This window comes from Bactrocera tryoni, chromosome 5 (assembly GCF_016617805.1).
Source record: "Bactrocera tryoni isolate S06 chromosome 5, CSIRO_BtryS06_freeze2, whole genome shotgun sequence".
Taxonomy (NCBI): Eukaryota; Metazoa; Arthropoda; class Insecta; order Diptera; family Tephritidae; genus Bactrocera; species Bactrocera tryoni.
The window spans coordinates 22,510,783-22,534,558 of NC_052503.1; the positions used below are offsets into that span (position 1 = coordinate 22,510,783).

Genomic DNA, 23,776 nt, shown 5'->3' on the forward strand with positions numbered 1-23,776 from the left:
ATTTTTAAATGAAATTTTACAAAAAATAATTTCTACAAAAGTTCTTTGCAACAACAACAATTTTCTAAATATTTTATTGTCATGAATTTTTTATAAAAAAAAATATTTTTAAATGAAATTTTACAAAAAATAATTTCTACAAAAGTTGTTTACAACAACAACAATTTTCTAAATATTTTATTGCCATGAACTTTTTTACAAAAAAAAAATGTTTTTAAAAGAAATTTTACACCAAATAATTTCTACAAAATTGTTTACAACAACAACAATTTTCCAAATATTTTATTGCCATGCATTTTTTTATAAAAAAATATTTTTAAATGAAATTTTGCAAAAAATAATTTCTACAAAAGTTCTTTGCAACAGCAACAATTTTCTCAATATTTTATTGTCATGACTTTTTTATAAAAAAAATATTTTTAAATGAAATTTTACAAGAAAATAATTTCTACAAAAGTTCTTTGCAACAACAACAATTTTTTAAATATTTTATTGTCTTGATTTAAAAAAAATTACAAAAAATAGTTTCTACAAAAGTTGCTTACAACAACAACAATTTTCTAAATATTTTAGTGCCACTAGTTATTATTATTATTTTTTTTATTTTATAAGAAAAAATACTTTTAACATAAAATAAAATGTTTACAAAATAATAGTTTACACAAAAAGAGTTCATAAAAAATATTTTTTCAATTACAAAAATTTTCCAAATAATTTATTTTCATGAATTTGATTCAATCAAATTTTTTCATTAAATTTTTTTTGTAATTTTTTTAAATATCAATAAGTTTAAAAAAAAAATTAAAAGTACTCCAACAAAATAAAAATGAATACAAAATATTTTTGCAACAAAAAAAATTTCCGAAAATTTTATTTTCCTGAATTTGAATTATGAAATTTTCTCTAGCAATTTATACGCTACGTTAACTGCACAATTTAATTAAAAGCAAAATTTTATTGAAAACAAAATATTTTTGTACATTAATGTGCAGTTATTTGTACGCAAACGAGTATGACGCTGGTGGAAGCGGCGCGCACAACATGCCAATGAATAATGGCATCATTGAAATAATCTAGAAATAAATTAAATTTTTCTTCTTGCTGTAGTTGTTGTGTGCTTTACGATTTCATTTAGGCGCAAATGTGCATTTCACACCCGCCGTAAGTGGCGCGGTCACCGCGGCATGCCACTTGCACACATCACATACACAACAAAATATATGTAAAACAACATATGTGTTTGTATATGTATGCGTGCGTATGTGTAGTTGTGTGTGGTACTCATAGTCATAAGCGGAAAATACCGAATTTATTATTGGAATAAAATCTCAAGAAGTCAGCACAGCGGCAAAGTGCATGCAACCAACGCATCGCGCGGACGCCTGCAGCGGTGCGGCTGGTGTTGGCCGAACGCGTTCCACCTGCCAAAAGGCCATGTATGTACTTGTATGTATATATGTATGGTCCGCTATAGGCGTTCGTCAGTCACTTCACTGCGTTGTTGCTTTTGTATTGGTTGCTCTTAGCTGAGTTTGTTGCCACCATCAGCGGCGGCACACCACCGCCCAGCGTTGCTGCTGTTAATGGTACTCGTTCGAGCATTTATTTAAATTTTCAGCTTTTCAATCTAAAAATAATAGAGTCTTAAAAATAGGAAATTTAAATTAGTTCAACAATATCATATACACATAATTTTTGTGATTTTCCAATTTAGATTTATTCTTTTTCATAAAGATTTACGTACAGATCTATACTATGTATATTCAGTATGTAGTTGAGTTGTGTGCGCACAAAAACGATTATATATTTTTGGGTAAAAAAAGAACATATTTTGGGGTTCAACTAAAAATATGACAGAATAGTGTGAACATGAATATTTCTGGCAGAAATGTATATATATGTACACCGATATCTTTATATATGTATAGACATGCAACATCTTTATATAGTGAACACTTAGGATGAGCAAATGTCGAAAAGCAAGTTCATTTTTCACCGAGTGGATTTTCTAGTAAAAGTAAGGTAGTCATGAGACGCCCGCAATATTGTAGAATAATCTCAATCTCGCAATAAGCCACAGGACCCTTTGAGCTTTCCTGATACAAAGTACACCTGCAATCGTTCTTCCTTTTTTCCTTGATTCCAATTGGTCCGTCTCCACCGGAACTTTTCAACGGAGTGAAGCTCTTCCTCTGCTTTCCCCGGCGGGTATTGTATCAAATATTCTAAAACATGGAGTGTTTTTATCCATTCGGACGACATGACATCCATGAGCGTAGTCACTGTCTCTTAATTCGCTCAACTTTCCATTGCCATCGCATATTTCGTACAGCTCATCGTCCCATCGACTGCGGTAGTCGCAGTAAATCTTCCACAGAACCTTTTTCTCGAAAACTCGTAACGCCGACTCAACAGATGTTGTCATCTTCTAAGCCTCTGCGCCATAAAGCAGGACGGGAATGATGAGTGACATGGGAGTGTAGATAGAGAGTCGCCTTGTCTGAGACCTCGGTTGGTATCGAATGGCTCGGAGAGGTCCTTCTCGATCCTGGCGCAGCTTTTGGTATTGCTCAACGTCAACTTACACAGCCGTATTAGTCTTGTGGGGATAACAAATTTAGACAACGCAGCATAAAGGCAGTACCTTTTCCTGCTGTCAAAGGCAGCTTTGAAATCGACGAAGAGGTGGTGTGTGTCGATTTTGATCTCACGGGTCTTTTCTAGGATGTTGCGCATGGTGAATATCTGGTCGGTTGTTGATTTTCCAGGTCTAAAGCCACACTGATAAGGTCCAATCAGTTTGTTCACGGTGGGCTTTTATCTTCCACACAATACGATGGACAGAACTTTATACGTGTTGTTTAGGAGACTTATGCCCTGTTCCCTCCATAATTTCAGTATCCTATGGGTATCAGTCGCTATATCACCTTAGGAGGTTCTACAAAAGCAGGCTCCGCTCCTGAAGGCTTCTGTTAGTCGCCGCATCTTTTCGCAGAATTTCGCAAAATTATGTTTTTGTTGAAAACTTCCGGCAAAGTTTCGCTGAAAATCACTAATTATTTTATTAAAGTCTTAAATTATAATTACTGCCTTCAATTTCGATTCAGCTAATCCTCAGCTAATACTATTTTATATACAAGAACTAACCACAATTGCAGCGGTTACCAATAAATACGAATTTTCGAAACAAAATTTACCACTTTACTAGCACATAAATAAAAAAATTTTCATATCTAAATTTATGCATCTTCGTAGCGTGATCATTTTCCAAGTCACCGATCAGTGATCGCACATCTATTTTTAGTGCTTTGCAGTCATTGTCACAAGAAATCATGCCAATTATTTATACTATATATTTTCCACACACACACACACATATTTCAGCGATCAATGCCGGCAATAAAGAGTTAAACTGTTAAGTGCTTAATTGATTGATGCGACAACGAGCGGCTCGATCGGCAACAATTGATGATCAACGGCAATGATGAAGAGCAAATACCAAAGCGCGGGTGGACGCGCAATAAGCTGACTGCAACTCGACCCCGAGCAACGTGAGCGTGGTTTCCTTTTAATCAATCAACTAACTAATTGCGAGCAATCTTTAATGATTGGTGATATCTGTGCGAGGAAACTACTGATTAGCTGTACTCGATGCAGCTTTAATTTGGGGTATATTTTCAGGAAATTCATGAACATTTCTTTGAAGTGTTTAAGCATGGTTTTTATGCCCTGAATAGAGTACAATATGTTTCAAAGAGGTTTGTAACACCCAGAAAGAAACTTCAGAAGCCCTGTAAATACACGAACCACTCGCTCAGTTCTAGCGCCATTGGCCTGAAATTTCCCACATGTCCTTTCCTCCACAAGGAGCTGCTCCTAAGTTGGAACCGTCTACATCGGATCACTTTAGCATGTAGCTGTCATACAGACTGATCGAAATCGAAATCCAGTCCTTGTAGGAAAAACTTTTTTAGTTTACGAGATATTTTCATGAAATTTTCCACGCATTTTTTTCCCTAGAAAATTCTATAATATCTGAATAAATTTTTCAGATCGGACAACTATAACATATAGCTGTCATACAAACGGATCGATCAAAATCCAGACTTTGTATGGAAAACTTCTGTGTTTAAGAAGATATCTTTAAGAAACACGACAAGAATTATTGTCTAAGACAAGAGTACACTTTCCGAAGAAATTGTTCAAATCGGATCACCATAGCATATAGCTGCCATACAAACTGGCCGATCGGAAACTAGTCTTTCTATAGAAAACTTTTGAATTTGAAGAGATATCTTCGCGAAATTTGGCACGATTCATTGTCTAATGCAAGAATATAATCTCCAAGTAAATCTTTTAGATCGAATCACTATAGCATATACATAGCTGCCATACAAACTGAACCATTAAAAATCAGTCTTTGTATGAAAAACTTTTGTATTTGCAAGGATATCATCAAGAAATTTCACACGAATTATTATCTAAAGCAAGAGTACAATATCTGAAGAAATTATTTAGATCGGATCACTATAACATATAGCTGTCATACAAACTGAACGCTACAAATCAAGTGCTTGTATGAAAAACTTTTTCATTTAATGAGATATTTGCTTGAAATTTTGAGTGAACTATTGCCCAATACAAAGAAATAATATCCAAAGAAATCTTTCAGATCGAATCACTATAGCATATAGCAGCCATACAAACTGAACGATCCCAATCAAGTTTTTATATGAAAACTTCTTTATTTGTGAATGGTATTGTAGCTTCGGTGCAACAAATTACAATATTTTATTGTTTTTTCTCCCTATATACATATGTATGTATGTATATATATTTTTTTTTTTTGTTTTTTGTTTTATATTGAATTATTTGTAATTTGCCCGGTCTCGTCTTTTGATTAGCTCAGCCTGTTTTTAATTAAATTAGCGCTCGTTAACTTTCTCTTAGTGTTTACCACTAATAAACGCGTCGCTTAATTTCCAAGCGCATCACTTTCCCTTGACCTCGCCATGCAAATCACATGCCACAGCGCCGTTGTAGTTCGCCTTGGCTGCGGCCACTTCCACTTCAGCGTCTTAGAAGCGCGCTGGTGGATTTCATTTTCATAGCCAATTAAATGTATAGCGAATTGAGCGCAATGTTAATTGTTGTTGTTGCACTTAATTATTACTTGCAACGCGCCAAACAGCATCGAGAACAATCAAGCAGCCGAAAGAATTCTTAGCGACGACGATGTTGCAACGGCATCATTATACATTGTACAACATGTTGTTGTTTGCTCATGTAGCAATTGTTGTTGTTGTTGCCATAATCGCATTGCATGATAGCTGCACATTAATTAAAAAGAAACTAATATTTTCATGAGTCGTGTTAATTGAATTATCGCGTTCGTACTTTGTTCGACAACTACTTGTGGCTACCACATACACTTATGTATGTTTGTATGTACATATATATGTACATATATGTATATATATATATATATATGTATGTGTGGATACACTTGACTCTAGTGGCGTTGGAAACTGGCGTACATTGTTACCATGCCACCCTCATTTGTTCTCAACTCCGTTTCGGCTTAATTGGAGCACGAAATGCTAATCTGCTGTGCAGGCGAGATAACGGTGAATGCGATTTTAAGTTGTGGGAGGGTGAAGGAAATTTGTTACTGAAGTATTTTAAATTGATATATCAAATAATAATTTGTATACTTGAATAAGTGAGTAAAAGCGATAATGCTTTCCTAAAACCGAGGCTTCTTTCCGAACACCGTATTCCACTCTTCAATTACTCTAGATTACTAGTCCAAAAACGTGTCATACGAAATGTAAAAACATATTTTTGAAAAATAACAAGGTCCAAAATTATAAAATTTGATGAACGAAAACTATTCGAGATCCAGGAAAAAAATCGCTTGACCAAAAAGTAATTACCTGGACTAGCGTTCTTCAATATACGGTTTTAAACGAATTATATCGAACAAAATGCTTAGGAACACTCTGAGATTCATAATTCTGATTTTTATCGATCTAAACGCTCAGTAACTCTCCGACATTTTTCGGTTGTTGATTTTTCGATTTACGCTCACTATAGTCTCTTTAGCCTCATCAACATCGTGATCGAATAACGCACGATAATATCTAACAGCTTACCAAAATTCGAGATAACTTGGTTTGGAGTCAGGAGAGACTCACTAATTGACTCTCACCATAGCATCTTTAGACTCTTCTACATCGTGATCGAATAACGCCAGATTATATATAACCAAAATTCGAAAGTACTAGATTTGGAATCGGAGGAGGCGGTATAGACAATTGCTTTGTCTTTTTGTGGCTGTAAATTTCGTAAATTTTTGTCCGCTCATATCGTAATTTTCTACTCGAAAGAGGAGGGTGCTCTATGAAAATATTGCTCGAGAGATTGGTTGAGTTAGCTACGAATTAATGTGCTCTTTTAGAGAGTAGATTTACTTCCCTAACCGGGAGTTTCATGAAAGAAGAGATTACAGGAAAGAGTGATTTCGATTGCTCTTTCGAAACACCGAATAGCGTTAGACCTTTAATAGAACTTTAACTATCTAACATTGAAAACTATAGAAGATATTGAAAAAATATTGTTTATATTACAAATATCACAATATTTACAGAATATTTATAGAATTTCAAATCACTCTCAATACAAAAACATTAACCTCCAAAAATACCTTCACTTAATGTCCAAAGCAAATATAACCATTTTGGGAATGGAGCCTTATACACGTCCATTGTAATACAACATGAATAAGAACCCATCGTTCCTCACACATAGTCTATACGGAAACTTAATAGCTCAGCATCGTTTTCATGCGGTTTTCACTAGAATTTCATGCAGACCCGTCCTGAATACGTGGAAAAACCAAAAATGTTCATTCACATAACAACTTTGTAGCATGAATTGCGTAAAATTTCGACGCTTACTGATATCAGGTTCTCTCAAGAGGCAGCAGTTGCTGCATCGATACGAGCGCAATTAATTGCTTTGCGGTTATTTCGGCACTTTTTCGGTATTCTTCCTTCTTTTTGTCAACTTTTATTAGCGCTTGTCACGAGTGCATCGATGCAGTGCAATAAAATTTGAGTGACAAACCCGAAAACTGAAGGCGAACTTGCGGTTGCGCCGCACAACGAACAATGTCAAAGAGCGGAAGAATGTCTCAGTACTTCATTTGGCTCCGCAGAAACTCCCGCATGTTGTCGTTAGGCTTTTGTGTGGCTTCATTCATACAGGCGATCCGCTCAGGTTACACAGATTTCAAGTGAAAGCAACTGGAGAACCGAAACAAGTGAAGAGTGTGTAAAATTTTTCGACATACTCGTATATATTACGCAATATGTAGAGCTGTAAGGAATGTGAAAGCATTTCAGAACAAGTTAAGTATTTGAAATTGTGGACTATGTCGGAAATGATTCAAGTTTTGTAGTTAAACCAACTTTTTTTTCATCGACGTACTACAGGTTTTACCGAAAAATAATTGTTTTAGCTTCAAACTTCGTTTTAGTGAGTTCACAGACGAACCGTGGAATTTTAGGTTAGTGTAGTATGGCAATAATGATTCCGAAACTTCCCACACTTAACTTTGTAGCGCATTCCGACGGAGAAGTTGCACTAATTAGTGATCTTGAGTATCTTTGGCATATTGTTCAGAACTTCAACTGCATTTCCGTAGCGACGGAGTGATGTTGAGACTATAACCAGAACTTCATGAAACTATCTTGAGAAGAGCATCTATGCTGACCACTCAAAGGAATGGGTAGAATTCTATACTTACTTAACAACTTAAGAGAAAATAAAAATCTCCTTTTTTGAACTGTCAGACTTAATCGCACATAGTAATCTCTAGCGCTCTATTTTTTCGAAAATTTTCAGTCAAACAGTAAGTGATGCCCATTTTTATAACTGATATAATTTGGAGTTTTAGGAAGGAGTCTTTGCTATTGTCTTCTCGGATTCTATTGCACTGAGCTAAATGATTTTAAGACACATTATGTTTCTGGGCATATTTTTTTTAGGATTGCTTTATTTTAATAAATCGGCATTTTCCAATTACATAAATTTAATGTTTTATTTCTTCTGCTTGTGGGCTTCGTAATACTGCCCATGACAGCAAACTTGTTCTAAAATTTTTTTACTCGATTGCATTAAATATTTTATGTAAATAATTGCACGAAGAAAGTGCCAGCTGCCTCAGTTACCGTCATTACCCTCACACCATTTGTAGTTCCCCCCTAGAAAGGTGTTAGAGGCCTGAGAAGGGAATGAGACTTGTCAAATGCTTTCATATCGTACATTATGAAACTAAATATGTATATATGTATTTACAAACGTATTTACTGAAATTTATGTTTGCTAGTATATTTGTACATATGTAAATGCCACTGTTTCGTAACTGCTGCTTGTAGTTGCATGTGGCGATAAGGCATAATTTTCAATGTCACTACGTAAATGCATATTTATTCTTAATTCCTCACTCGATAATAGTGTTTTTTTTCACCCGTGTACATTTATTATTACAATTGTTTTTCCTCTCATAATTTTTGGGTATTTTTCTAATTATACAACATTTATCATCAATTATCGCTACACGCAAACCTGTCCGCTCTATTTCAAATTTAATAATAAGCAAATGACGTGCTGAATTCTTTTTCTGTTACTTGTTTCTTTTTTTTTTTTGTTTTTGTGTTTTGCTTTCTCAAACTATACACATGAATTGCTGTACATGCCAGCACTTACACAGGCCACGCACATATTGAATGCATGATATTCTTGTTCGCTGCCACCCTGGCGCTTTCGGGGCATTCCATGTTGGCTTCTAACGTTTTTGTTGAAATTTTGTGTGGCATTTTCGTTTTACCTTTGCATGTTTGCCGCTTCTTTAAATTTAATATTCATACATATATTTTATTTTTTTTTTTCTAATTTACGTATTTTGGTCTTAAATTTTCCGAATTTTTTTCCAGCCGAAGAAATTTGTAACCGCAAAAATGTTTCCCTGCTTAAATAGTTAGCATAATGTTGCATGTGAGAGGAAAAACGTTAAAAAGGAAAACACTCATCAAATGACACATGCATGACAACTCACGTGACACGATTTGACATGAATCTGGTTGGGGTTTGGCTGACAACTTCGCGTTGTGGCTTAACTGAATTTGAAGTTCTTCTGCTTGTTTTAGTTGGCTTAACACGGCCAAGAGAAGGTCGGCTCATATTGAACCGAAAATTATAGGTTTAAGGTTCGGAAAACAAAAATAAGAAACCGGTGTCATCATTTGCTTAGTTTTTTATGCAATGAAAGGCGAGTTAGAACTAACGTACCAAATGATTTTTGAAATAATATGAATGAACCAAATTCAGCAAAGACTTGTTAAGGTGAGGTGATAGCGGTAGCCGAAGGGTTGGAAAGTTTTGGTAAAGTGAAAATATTTTTTTATGATATGAGTTGAAATCCTAACACGGATAAATATTATTGTTACTAAACCAAGTTAACCTAAAAATCATGAAGTTTGATAGATTAGAGAACATTTGCTCCTAACTGGCCAAAATCGAGTGATTTTAAATTACAAATTTATTTCTGTGTGGCAAATATGTATCAAAGACATTGCTTTTATAACCATTTTACAATACTATTATTTGGAACATATTTTTTTTCGTTATATATTATAAAATAGGTGGCAACCCTGTTTAAAAGTATTTTTAAAAGCAATCCTCAGTAAGCCTGCTTATATACAATTTTTTTATCTTCTATAAAATTTGTTGAAATCGCAAATTTTAGTCGGGTGGCAACTCTTCTCGAGACTAATTTCACCTGGAAACCTTGCAATGTATTTTTAGTCTGACATCGACATTTTAAGAATACTTATATTGAACATTGCACTGTACTAAATATTGAAATAGGTGGCAACCCCGCACAAAAGTATGTTTAACATCACTCCTTGGTAAGTCCACAAATATATAACTTTTTAATTTTCTATAAAATTTGTTCAAATCAGAAATTTTAGTCAAGTGGCAACGCTTCTCGAGTATAATTTCACCTGGAAACCTTGTTAGATATTTTTAGTCTGACATCCATATTTTAAAAATGCTTATATTTTTTAGTTTGGTATTCATATTTCAAGAACACTTACTTATATTAAACATTTCACTGTACTAAATATTTAAACAGGTGGCAACCCTACTCAAAAATGTAGCTAACAGCAATTCTTTATCAACCAACCACTATTGAAATATTTAATTTTATTTTTAATTTAATTAGCTAAAAAAATTTTTCAGGTGGCAACGCCGCTCGATTGTCAACTATAAACCAACTCCTCTACATACATACATATATATCTTTGTATTGATATCTACATATATTGTAAGATTGCTTATATAAAATATTTTATATTAAGAAAGTTTTAAATAGGTGGCAACACTCTTAAAAAAAATTTATCATCTATTTTATATGGTTTTTAATTTTTGTTAAAGTAAAGTCAGTGATTTCAAAATTTTTATAGCATCTGTGCTTTCTGTGCCTGAAGCTCACATGTAATCGGTATTAGTATCCAAATTACACACTTCAAGCCGAGCTTTCGCAATGCAGAAGAATTGATTACAGTATATAGAAAACTAACATGAACTAACTAAAACATGTACGTACATGTACATGCTCTCAATTCCTTCAGCCTCGTAGCTTAAATCTCAAACTTTGCACCTAATTTTTGTCCATACATTTAAGTACCAACCTAATATTCGTATATGTAACTATCCTGTATTTTAACCGAAAGTTGATAAAATTTTCGCATGCCAAACCGCACAACCGCTCACTAAACGAATGTTGACAAACAATTATTGCTTTGTTATCTGACAGTGAAACCATTGGATTACCATGCCGTGCCAACTACAGCGTATGGACAAACAGACAATTGAGAACATATAAGGCGGACATATTTTGCGAAAATTCCCAACTATTTGTGCCCTTAAAACGAAATTCATAATTTTAGAAGTTATTTGTCTGTGTGTGTATATATGTATAATTACACAACTGCTTATGTTTGTATATGTGTGTGTGCGAGTAACAATAATCGTGTCGCTGACTTACTGCCTGCAGCCATTGCTGATCTGCGTCTGGTTGTCTGCCTGCCAGTCTGTCGATTTAACAGCCATTACATGCACTTGTTGCCATTTGCTTTTGGAGCTTGACAGAGCGCACTTACATTTGTTGAATTACAAACGAATACTTAAATATTTATTATTTCTGTTTTATACCCAATAAACATGCAGAAAATATTTTTGAAATTTTTAAGAAGCTTATAGTAATCGATATAACATTTTTAAGAAATTTCTCGAATAGACGCAAGTCCAACGAGAATCGGATTAGAATTCAAATTGAGAATTATAGTATTTTCGCGTTTAAAATTATATTTTCCTCAAGTTGAGAATTGCAGGTTTCTCGACTTGAGAATAATAGTTTTCTCGAGTTGAGAATTATAGAATAATATTTTTCTCACGTTGACTGTAATGGCTTCTTCAAGTTGAGAAAATTTTTATCTCCGCTCAAAAAACTTTTGTTGTTAGGAAAACTATTGTTGTCTTAACGGAGTATCAAACCCCGTTAGGATGGCAAGGGTTATCCATGTTGTCATCGACGTCATCTAGCGGGAGGCCCAGGAAACGTGCTGTTTCGACGGGGTCGGACCATAGGGAAAGGGGTGTTAGATGAGTAGGGTTGGCAGGGCATGCAAAGAGGTGGCCAGTGTCATGCGGAGACTCATTGCATGCAGAACATATATTGGATATGTCTGGGTCTATTCTGGATAATTTGGAGTTTAACCTCCTACAGTATCCAGAACGAAGCAACTCGGGCTTTTAGTCAGCGATGGGTGGTGATTTGACACCAAGAACGCCATTCACTGTAAGCGAGTCGGTGAATGTGTTGATAGCTCCACTGTGAATGGCGGTCAGTGCCTGTCGGAAGTTAGTTGCGTCCGAAGTCCGGTCGGCTATCATTCTTCAGTCGAGTTACTGTTGAGAAGCATCACTTGAGGCTCGAGCGATCTGTTAATTCTCAACTCAAAAGTAAATTCGAGTCAAATTTAAATGTTGATTGGGTTTCGTCGGCTTGCTGTTTGATAATTTGACTAGCAGTTGCAATTTGCCATTGTATTTACAACGTTATGTTCATATATATGTATGTATTTATATTTTTGTATGTGTGTATGTATGCCTGAATATTAAAGCTCATTTATTTCATTTATATAGGCACTGAGTATGTTATTTTACTTTCCAACTCATCTATTACACATCTGTCTGAGTCGGTGAATGTCAGCATGTGTACATATTCTACATACTTACATACTTACATATATGCAAACATACTCACATACAAATACATACCTATGAATTTACGAATCATTTATATATTGGATTGGAAGTCAAAATGTTGATTGCATACAATAAATTAAATTGATGGTAAAGTAAAAGAATTTAACGTATGTGCGTATGTATATATGTATACATACATATATATATGTTTATAAGTGTACTTGCTACATATGCATACATAAATGTATATATATAGTACACCTCCTACATTGCCACAACTGTCAATATGAGCACAAATCACTGGTTCACCGCTGGCCACAGCACTTATGTGAAATTATGTTGTTGCTGTTGTTATTTGCGGCATTATTTTCGTAGTTGTTATTTGTTATAGCTATTACAATGCCCTGACATATGCTTGTATGTACATACATATGTGGATATTTATGTATAAAATACAACTATGCACAACTGGGAATGGCAATTATGCGCGCAACATCGGATAATGGCCTGGCAATTGACTGCCAATTGAAATTAACTCTCTGCGAATTGCCGCACTAATGTGATTGGCCCACCAACAATAAGCATTTGAGCCATTTTGCCATTGCCGATTTCAGATTTCACATAGATCACATAGAGATATGCAAAATACATATGGTATGTGTATATGAGTTTTTCTAAATTATCCACTCATTTCATTCTAATGACAGGGAAAAGCGCAAATTGACAGTTGTCATGCAATAAATTGCCATAAAAAGCTAACAAAACAGCACAAGTTTATAGATTCAGTTCTCTGTTTCTGATTTCTATGCTAACAAGGCGTTTCTAATGTGTTAATATCAATAAGAGAGCAAAAATCGTTAAATTCCACTGCGCCGAAGCTCTAATACCATTTATAGGTGCATTTTTTATAGCATAAAAAGGGTATAAAAAGCTCCATATCATAATTCCGATCGTTCAGTTTGTATGACAGCTATTTGCTATTATTCGTTAAGATATCTTGTTAAATAAGACAGTTTTCCATATTTAGATTTTATTCTGATTGATTAGAATCAAATACGCCTACATTTTATACTGCTCCCATATCGCTGATTCCGCCAAATAAGCGGCGTTTTGAGGAGAAAAGGAGGTGTGCAGAATTTCAGATTGGCAACTCTAAACTGCGGTACTAATACGGGTAGCTGCAGACCAAATCGACTCATCTCGTCAAACTGATCACTTATATTCATACATAAGCATGTTAAGGGTGATCTATTTCGAGGTGGAAAAACCTACAGAAACTTCAAATTTATTCGGGAATGTTTATTATCATTCGAAAGAATATTCTTTGGTATTTATTTTTTGAAGATTATCTTTTTCAAATGTTGGCCGCGGCTATGCCTCAGATAATCCATCCATTGAGTCCAATTTTCAATGACTCGTTTAAGCATTTCGACTGGTGACTGGCGATTGACATGCTTGATATCTTGCTCCAAGGCCTGAATCTAAACCGGATTGTTCGCATGGACTTTAAACTTTACATATCCCCAAAGCAAAGAATCAAATGGTGTGAAATCACATGATATTGGTGGCCAATCGACTGGCTCAAAACGTGACATTATCCGCACACCGTAGTGTTCTCTAATTAAAACCATTGATTGATGCGATTTGTGGGAAGTGGCGCCGTCTTGTTGAAACCAAGTGTCGCCGAGATCACGTGCAACAATTTCAGGCATCAAATAGTCAGTTATTATGGCGTGGTAACGGTCGCCATTGACGGTTGCGTTCTCACCGGCATCATTTTTGAAGGAATATAGACCGATGATTCCAACGGCTTAAAATCCGCACCAAACCGTTATTTTTTATGTCAGCTCTTGAATCTCTTCAGGTTCCTTTTTGTCCCAAATGTGGCAATTTTGCTTGTTTACATACCCATTGAGTCAGAAATGGGCCTAATCGCCGAAAAAAATATGATTCGAAAATATCGTATCTTCTTGGAACTTTTCAAGAACCCATAGAGCGATACGTTGTCGTTGGGCGGGTCGAACGGCTTCAGTTCTTGCAAAAGCGGCATTTTGTACGCTTTCAATTTAGGACACACATGTGATCTGTCAAAAAAATGCTATTGAAAGAAGTACCTCTAACTGGATGAGTTTCCACTTTTTACAATTTACAAAGGCCTCAGCATGGGTCTAAGTAATGAAGAACAATTAAAAAAATAAATAAATAAAATTTGAAAGCGAAATTTAGAAACTCAGCTGGCATCACTTCAATAAATAAATATATATTTTTTTTCAATTTTTTTTCGTTTTAAGTATGGTGAGAATTGACATAGAATTGCACCAGCAATGACATTAAATTGAGTGCTTCCATTTGGAAAATAATAAAATACACACACATAAATATATAAGTATATACTACTATAAATATATACGTGTATTTATGTATATATATGCATTTATAATAAAAATTAACGCGGACGTGCGCTGTGATGTGGCAACATGCATTGTGGCAGCTGGCAAATGAGTGCAACACAGCCGCCACTAAGCGCCCACAACATCTGCCCGCCTGCGAGCAACAATTAATTTCTTGCTTTTTGTTATTTGTGATTATTTGTTGTTGTTATTGTTGCCACTAGTCCGATCGCGTAACTTGTCGTTCGTTCTGAGCTAACAAAAAGTGAATGCACACCAGGCCGATTAATGTAAATATAGCATTTAGTTAAATGCAAAATGAAGGCAACAACAAAAACATTAAAAGATTAAAAATAAAAAAAAATAATAAATAAAATTAAAAATGCCAGCTGAAAACGCTTGATGCGAAGAAGATTCGAAGCAACTTTAGCCAAAATGCTTGGCATTCATTGCAATGGAAGACACGGGCGGCTTATTATGAATGTGAAGTGATTGCGGCACTTGCCACTTGCTGCAGCGCTTGCCATTCACTTGCCACAATAATAGTAATGCCAACAAGAACAACAGTAGAGACAACAGGCAGCCAACGCACTGTTAGAAGTGAGCGCAAAGCGGACACAATCTGATTAAAAATATCAATTGGAAGGCCAAAGCTGAAGCGAAGGCGAAAATATAAAAAAAATGAAAAAATAGTTAAAAATTGCTAAAAGAATTTAATTTGAAAAACAATTGATAAATCCAAAAAGAAAATACAAAAAAGATTTTAAAATATTTAAAAAATAAAAAAAAATATTAAAATTAAAAAAAATACTTGCGCTAACTTCTATGTATGCTGTGAAGCTGGCAAATCTTCACCGAGGCAGGCAGGCACTTGTTCTTCTGCGCTTATGCTATGAAGAGCCAAGCGCCATGGGTGCGTTCACTGCGCGCAATTGCAAAATTCAAACTAAAAATGCGAGCAAAAACAACAAATACATAGAGTATTCAAAGATATATCTATGTATATGTATGTATGTGCGAGAAATAAACTTAATATTTGTGGCATGCAACAAGCTACAACAAATGTGGGAATAATAAAAACGCGCGGCTGCTAAGCAAACGAAGCGCAAGGTGTAATTGGTGAGAGCGGCAGCAGAAACGCGCGTATTCTGTAAATATTTTCATCTCGATCTTGAAGGCGGTTCTTAATTTGGAAATTTTACCTTCCAATACACATGGTCAGAAAGCATCATACTCCGGTATCAACAGTAATATTGTGAAGAGACCTGGTTAAGTTGCACTCTCCTCAAAGACTTCAGCACTGAACTCGACGAATAGTATCTTATTCAAAGTATACAAAGTTATCTTCAGTTCGCACGATAGTCGGCTTTACGTAACCGGAACGGACTCGGATTTTTATCCGGCCAAGGACTGTCAACCAGACATATTTCTGTCGCTTCAATAAAAGCAACGGATAGTATCTTATGTTAGAATCTTTCAGCCATTTTCATAACTAAAAATTTTTAAACTTTAACTTTTGACCGAAACTGGAGAACAAGACTGAATATTCAGACTGAAGCTCCGTCTAACTGGCAAAATTGAGTTGAATAGTCATAGATGAGACCATATTAAGAATAAATACTCATTCCATGAACAACATTGTAGGTGGAATTCTCTAACGAGTTTAGAAATCGTAGATAGGACTAAATCTTCAAGTTAGATAATCTTGTCATACCTAAATCTGGGTATGATTGCTGATTGCTGATTGCTGATGATCAACTGTACTATTATCATTCTCAAAAACTATGGCTTCAAAAACAATTTTATAAGAACCTATTATATGTCGAAGTACGAAATATTGATAAAACTATAGAATAATCGAAGATAACTTAAGTTAAAACTTGAACTGCTTACTGAACTGAAATTTATTGAACATTTTTTATGGGCTTTCTTGATGAAAGTATGGACTACTTATCCTATACTATACTGAGACCTTAGCGCTGGGTAAAATGCGACTAATCTATCAAGGTAGGCGAACTTTCAAAGATCGCAAAACATACATAGTTTCTACATCCTCTATAACACGTATGTACCTCATAACACTAAGAAAGAGATTTTGGTTTGCGTGTAGAACTTACTCCAGATCTTACCTAACCACTAGCCCATAGATAGCGCTGTAAATTATAAGAGGCAGACTAACTACAAACGTTGAAGACTGGAAGCGTCTAAGAGCACTAAAAACTACATTGTTTAAATGATCCAAGGTGTAAATGTGGAATACTTTAGAGAATTCCTTTTACATATTTTGATGCCCGTCCAAAGAAATTATTGTAGGACGTGAGAGCTAAGACCCAAAGATCCGTAAAAGCAGAGGCTAATACAAATTATATACAAAGATTTTTAATAAAACGACCGATCACTGGTTTCTTCTCGTGATCTGTCATCGAAACATGCTTCCAAGGCATGCTTCCTAAATATGGTTACAGCATTACCAAAAAAGAACACACCTGAAATTCGTTTCAGACAACTGAATATGTAGCAATATATACTATATTTGAATATATCGCTGAACGAGCAGCTTCTAACGGCATATCCACACGTCGCCTGCACTTGATGCTAATTAACGGCATATGCTGCATATAATTACTCCAACAAAGTGCAGCATGCAACAGAAACTACAATAATAAAATAATAAAAGTGTAAACAACAACAATATTAGCAAAGTAATGTGTGACAGAATGTCGAAAAAGGGGAAAACAACAACAGCAGCACATTAACACGCAAAAATAACTGAATATTATTAGCAGAACGTGTGGAACGGTAGTGGAGCAGCCGAACAGGTTGCCGCAATAAATAAGCGTTACGAACATCATGCAGCAGCAACATGTAGGAACAACAGAACAATAAATCTCATTGCACTAAGAACAATTTGAGCTGTTGCTGCCACGCAGGCGCACACTAAAAGCGCTAGATGTTGCCAGATTGTGTGAAAAAACTTTGTGGAAAAGCACGCATGTGAAATGTTGCAAGAATGGGTTTATACATATAGGTATAAGAAGTGGCACGCAGGCTAACGGTGACACGCTAGTTAGAAGCTTATGTAAATATATGAATGTACATATGTATACCGTTAATTTAAGGTTAGGTTTTGTGCGCAATATAAGTAAAATGTCTTTAAAAATACGAAATGAGGGATTAAATTGAACTTCTCCAAATTATGATAATTTTTTAAGCTTCTCGTAGAGTCATATAGAAAAATTTCAGCCTAAAACCGTTATCAATGTTATCTCCAAGTATGTATTTGAAAGGTTATTTACATAAAATGGTTATTTGAATCTGAAACAGGAATCTTTGGCTACCAATGAATAGAAAAAGTGATAAATTAAATAAACGTTTAAAAGGCCTGTAATGCTGATACACATGACGATACTGAACTTCCGTTATTTGACTCAAAAAACAAAATTTCAGGAAGGTAAAACCCTTTAAGTCTACTGGAGTACCGAAAATTTTAGATTTATAAAATCGGTCATTACAATTTACATTCTTTCGACTAAATTAAAGTAAGTTCATAGTCTCATACCAGCAACTTAAGAGGCTCTCTAATAGCCTTGACAAACGGCAGCGTTAATCCGGATTAACTGCGCACTTAATCAGATCCAAATTTGTAGGTGACAGACAGCAGCTATGCGAGTTTGAAACTCTCATAAATAGCTCATTGTCCTTCTTATAATATTTTCCATGAAAATTGATAGAAGATAAACATTACGGTTGTTAGCCGACCAATTTTTACCAAACCATTTTTTATTACAAAAGCATATCAACACATTATTTTTAAAACTGCATCATAACATAGAAGTTTTATTGATATTATATTGAGAATTTGATAAACAGCTGTCAGGGTTGCTTGTATTTCATTCTCAATAGATGAAAATTGGCCATTTTTAACAATGTTGCCAACGAAAATCTCACAAACTCCCTAAAATTTTGAGAGTTATTTTTGGATTCAGCAACGGAGTTAGCTGTGGTAACTCCTGAATTAATCCCGAAAAATGCAATTAATCTGGTTTAACGCTGCCGTCTGTCAATGCTATAAGACCACTATTTGGATAGTCCCACTAGTTTCGGAGTTGGTTACCTCTAATACATATCTGATCTTATCTTTGTATCTATATAAGGAACTAATGTCATAAGCTTTTGTTTTACATTTGTGGGTTCATTTGCGTTGTTACTAGAACCGATTTATGAAAAGCAAAAGGTTGCCACATGTTATATGTATGTATATTAGTTATGGTAAATTATGAAAATGCTTAGTACAAATCGACTAAATTGCTATCATTGGAAAGGTATTTTAACAATAAGAATCAAAACAATATTTTTTATTAAAGTTGCCACCTTATTTTAAATAAAAATGATTAAAAAATTGACGTTAAGTTGAATATAGCATAACTGAAACTTATAAAAAAGTATTTTAGTGTCGGAGCCTAAACAAAAATGTTAACGCAGTTGCCACCCTTTGTAAATATTTAAATAGACATTAAACTAAAACCGAAATTAATGCGATATGCATATCAAATACAAGCTTTCTTTGAAAATATTTTCAAAATTAAATACCAACTCCTTTGCAAGTGATTTGGGTTACAAAAAACTCAAAAGTATTTTAAATAATTGAAATTTTCAGTAAAAAATGTTAGAAAATTCCGATACAAAAATAAAATTGTTATGATATTTATGTCATATTTAAAAGTATAGCATCATGAAGATAGAGAAGAGATTTAGATATAAACTTTTTAATTTGTAACAAATATGTAAATGAGTTTGAGTTATTTCGAAAACTATTGGCCACTTTTGAACATTAGAAAACTAAATACTTGATTTATGCATGTCGCACAGTTTTTATAAAATTTTTTATAGTTTTAAATTTAATTTCTAAATTTTGAAACTTTGTGATTTCTTAATTTTTGAAATTTTAAAATTTAATTTTTTTTTAATTTTGAAATTTCTGAAAACTTTTTCTAATGCAGTCTTTTGAATTAAAAAAAAATATTGATACCTTAATTTTTGAAACTTCGACACTATATTCCCTTATTTATAATTTCCTTACTTTGAAATTTTTAAACTTACATTTTTTTAATTTTGAAATTTTTGAAAACTATTTTTATTTAAATTAGTAAATTTCAGTTTATTTATTTAAATTTTAAGTTTCATATCTAAATTTTAAAACTTTGTGATTTTAAAATGTTTGACATTTTGAAAACCCAATATTAAATTTTGTTTTGACATTGTGACACTTTCTGAAAACTATTTATAATTCAGCGTTTTGAATTTAATAATATCATTTTTTTATTTTTTAAATTCCAAATATAAAATTAAAACTTTGTGATTTCTTAATTTTTAAAATTTGTCTATTTTAATCTAATTTTTCTACAAATTTTTTTGTTTAAATTATTATACATACATATATTAAATTTAAAATTTTTGCTATTTCAATTTAAAATTTAATTATAAAACTTTATAATCTCTTAATTTTTGAAATTTTTAAATTCTGAGATAATTTTTTTTTTGAAAATTATTAGCTTTTTTTTTAATTTTGTAATATTAATGTAATTAAGAACTATTCTAAATATCAGTTTTTTTAATAAAAAAATTTTATTTTTTTTTTTTATTTAAAAAAATTTTTAAATATCATTTTTTACTTAAACTATTAACGGAAGGTACCAACCCTACTATTTGTAGTTACATCATATTTCTTGTTTCAGTCTACGAAGTTTTGAATTTTTAAAGTTTTGAAAAATTTAATTTTTAAAATTGAAGATTTTCGAAATATTAAATTTTTTTTAAATATAATTTTTTTTTTTCAAATTATAATAATAAATGCAACACTTTTATATCACAACAACCATTTCATTTGTTGTTGTAACATATCTCTTTGTTCAACCCACTAAATAATATAGAATTACCAACCTTCAAAATTATAGTATGCCACTCAAGCGCACAGCGGTCTTAGAACAATAACAATGCGCGACTGAAAAAGCGCGAGCAGAAAAGGCAAACAGATTATTTTTTTGCCTTTTTTTCGCAGGAAATTCCAAACAAAAGCATTTTTTACGCTTTATACAGCTATCAGCAGCTTTGTAGATACGCTAGATATGCACAGATGCACAGATATACGTGACAGTTACGTACGTATGTCTGCATGTTTGTTGATGCTTTTGAATTTAATTCAGATACAAATCAGTGGAGCTCATTATTTTGTTGCACAACACTGCCCACATTTGCAACTCAATTTCATATGAGTCTTTTCAGCCGCAGCAAATGACATGTATGCGTGCATGTGTGTGAGTGTGTGCATATTTGATTTGAATTTATTTTCACGTTTACAGGTATTCACATATATACCTATGTATGGGTGTGTGTTTGTTAGCATACAATGCAACCCACACAGCAGCAACAGCTGAAGGCTGCACGAGTATGCATAAAATATAAATGTGTGTATATATATATGCGTGTGTGTGTGTATTGGGCAGCGTCCACCAGCACTCGGTTGGCCATACAAAACTACGAAAATACCTGCATATCTTTCATCTGACAAGCTGCGATCTTAATTCATACGCGCAATCGCTTTGAGTTGGCAGTTGGTTGGCTGGCTCTTGGCTGCTGGCGAGCTGCTTGCTGTTGCCGGTTGCCAGTTGGCGGTTCGCGGCTGGCAATGCGAAAAGCGCTGGCAGTTCTCAGCTTCCACCGCATAGCGCCGTCGACTTTGCCGCTCATCAGCATAAATTCAAATATATTAATAGCAAATAAAATGGAAATGCATATACATATTTTCATACATATGTGTGGCTTTTATATATGGACACATTTATGTATGTACATATGTAAAATAGTATTTATAAGCAAAAAATTATAATTTTCTGCTCTCAAACGCGTGCGATTGCGTGCGTTTTGACCATTTCAAGAAATTAGTTAACGCATTTTAAACACAGCCGGTGAGTTGAACTTCCGCCTGTTGCACTTTTCTAATCGAATTTGTTGCAAAGTGCCTGTGAGGCAGCAATTTGTTCGCATAAGATTGGATGTTAACACTGTAAAAGCTCTTAAGACGCTTGCATTGAGGAAACATAAACTTATAAGTGCTGAGAGCCATGTTTGCGTAAACAGGGGGCGCAATCAAGAAGCTCACGGATGCATAATTAATAAGGAAATAATAAAAAAAAATATCAAAGCTTTTTGGGTTACTTCAAACTTTTAAAGTTCTTGGAAATCACACTAAATTATAAGAAAAAGCTTAGAGGTTAAAACGCTTAAACACCTAAAAACGCTTAAAGGCCTAAAAAAGCTTAAAAGCCTTAAAAAGGTTAAACCCTTAAAAAACTTTGAAATCTTAAATGCTCTAAAATGTTTTTCAGCAAAACACAATTGAAACCTTAATTTTCTAGCTAAATTATGAAAACAAGCTTAGGAGCTTAAAGAGCTTAAACACCTAAAAAAGCTTCAAGCCTTCAAAATCTTTAAAAAATTAAATATTTTCGAGTAGAACACAGATAAACACCTCATTTTTTAAACAAACATCTTAAAAAGCTTAAAAATTATTCTCTCATCTTAAGCTTTCCAAGAAATACTTTAAAAAATTTGAAATAACCTTTTCTGTCACTTTTAAGCTTACAGAAATATATAAGTGTTTGATCTTAAATTGTATGTTATGAACTATTTAGTTGATTATTCCAAAATGCTCATAAAAAGCTTGTGTCTAAGAAAAACACCCCATTTTGAGCTGCTTAATGTTTTTGCAAGAAAAGCTTTCACCTGTTCATATACTTTTAATAGCTCAATTTTAACTTTATATTAAAAAATGTAAAACTTGGAGAGCTTACAACCTGTCGTAAACGTATAAAATCTCGTAGGTTTTAGAAAGCGTTTTTTCCGAAAGCCAATATTTAGATTTGTCATTAATTCAGTTATTCAGTCAGCTTTCATTCAGTGGTAAGCTTTCAAAAGCACACCCTTTCATATTTAATTTAAAATATACAAAGGAAGAGTTAGAAGATCGGTATTCGGTTTTGCTATAAACTCGACAAATATGTAAGAGTATCACTTTATCAATACCAATAGTTTTGAAGATCTCTTAGTGAAAACCGTAGTGACGTAGTGACGATCGCGATTGCAGACTGAGCTCACGACTGAGAACAAATTTAAATTACGATAAAATGCTTCCCTGACACTTATGAAACCTTGAATTTCTCGAAAAATATCCATCTTTGAAATCAGAAAATCGGAAGAATGACTAGGACTATACTCCTTGAAGGCCCTAGTTATGTAATTACAACTTTAAAAACATATATACATACATATATTCATTTTAATTCAGTATCCATCTATAATTATTTATTTTGTTTCTATTACAGGATCTGGACCCACAATCCATAAATCAACGTCTAGCAACTTAAGAGCGTTTATTATCGATCCAGAAGTTTCTTTGGATCATCAGGTAAGCAAAATAGAAAGATTATTATAAAAACTTAAAGAGATTACGTTAGATCGTAGAGCTGATCATGGCACCAAAGGTAAAGCATGATCCTATTTGGACAGCTGTGAATGCTGGTTATTTGTGATTCCCGAAACTCCTAGATATATACCCTCTTATTACTATAAATGTAGATCGACCACGCATTTTGAGCCTGCCACAAATTTGTTAAGGCACCTAATATCAATTCCAGTCGCTTCGTCATATTCGCCGTAAGTGCGACTGTGGAATTGTTTCAACCTCAATTTGGCAAAAGCTGAATGGTTGAGTAGAAAGTGTCTAGATGACTCCAATTTGCCTCTTTCGAAACAGTTTTGGATATTTACGTCCGACGCGATACATAAATTCAGCGCATGTGAGCCTATTAGTCAGCGCGCAGTCAGGACACCTGTCATGGCAGTCGAGATGAACCTTGCTAGGACCAAGTAGTTCAGGGGACCTCTCGCGTACCACTTTCGGCCAGTACAATTTCGCAGCTGCACAAGATTTTGTTGTTGTTTAGTGCTTCTCAAGCTCACAGGGAGTCCATTCATGCAACACAAGAGTC

At 33.9% G+C, this 23,776-nt stretch overlaps 1 long non-coding RNA gene across 1 annotated transcript in view; it reads left to right on the forward strand.

Moving 5' to 3' along the window:
- The window catches only part of LOC120778710, a 163,371-nt gene that overhangs the window by 101,061 nt on the left and 38,534 nt on the right, over positions 1–23,776 (forward strand). Inside the window, exon 6 of the long non-coding RNA XR_005705575.1 lies at positions 23,111–23,193. This is a non-coding gene — a long non-coding RNA (uncharacterized LOC120778710). The remainder of the gene's footprint in view (positions 1–23,110; positions 23,194–23,776) is intronic.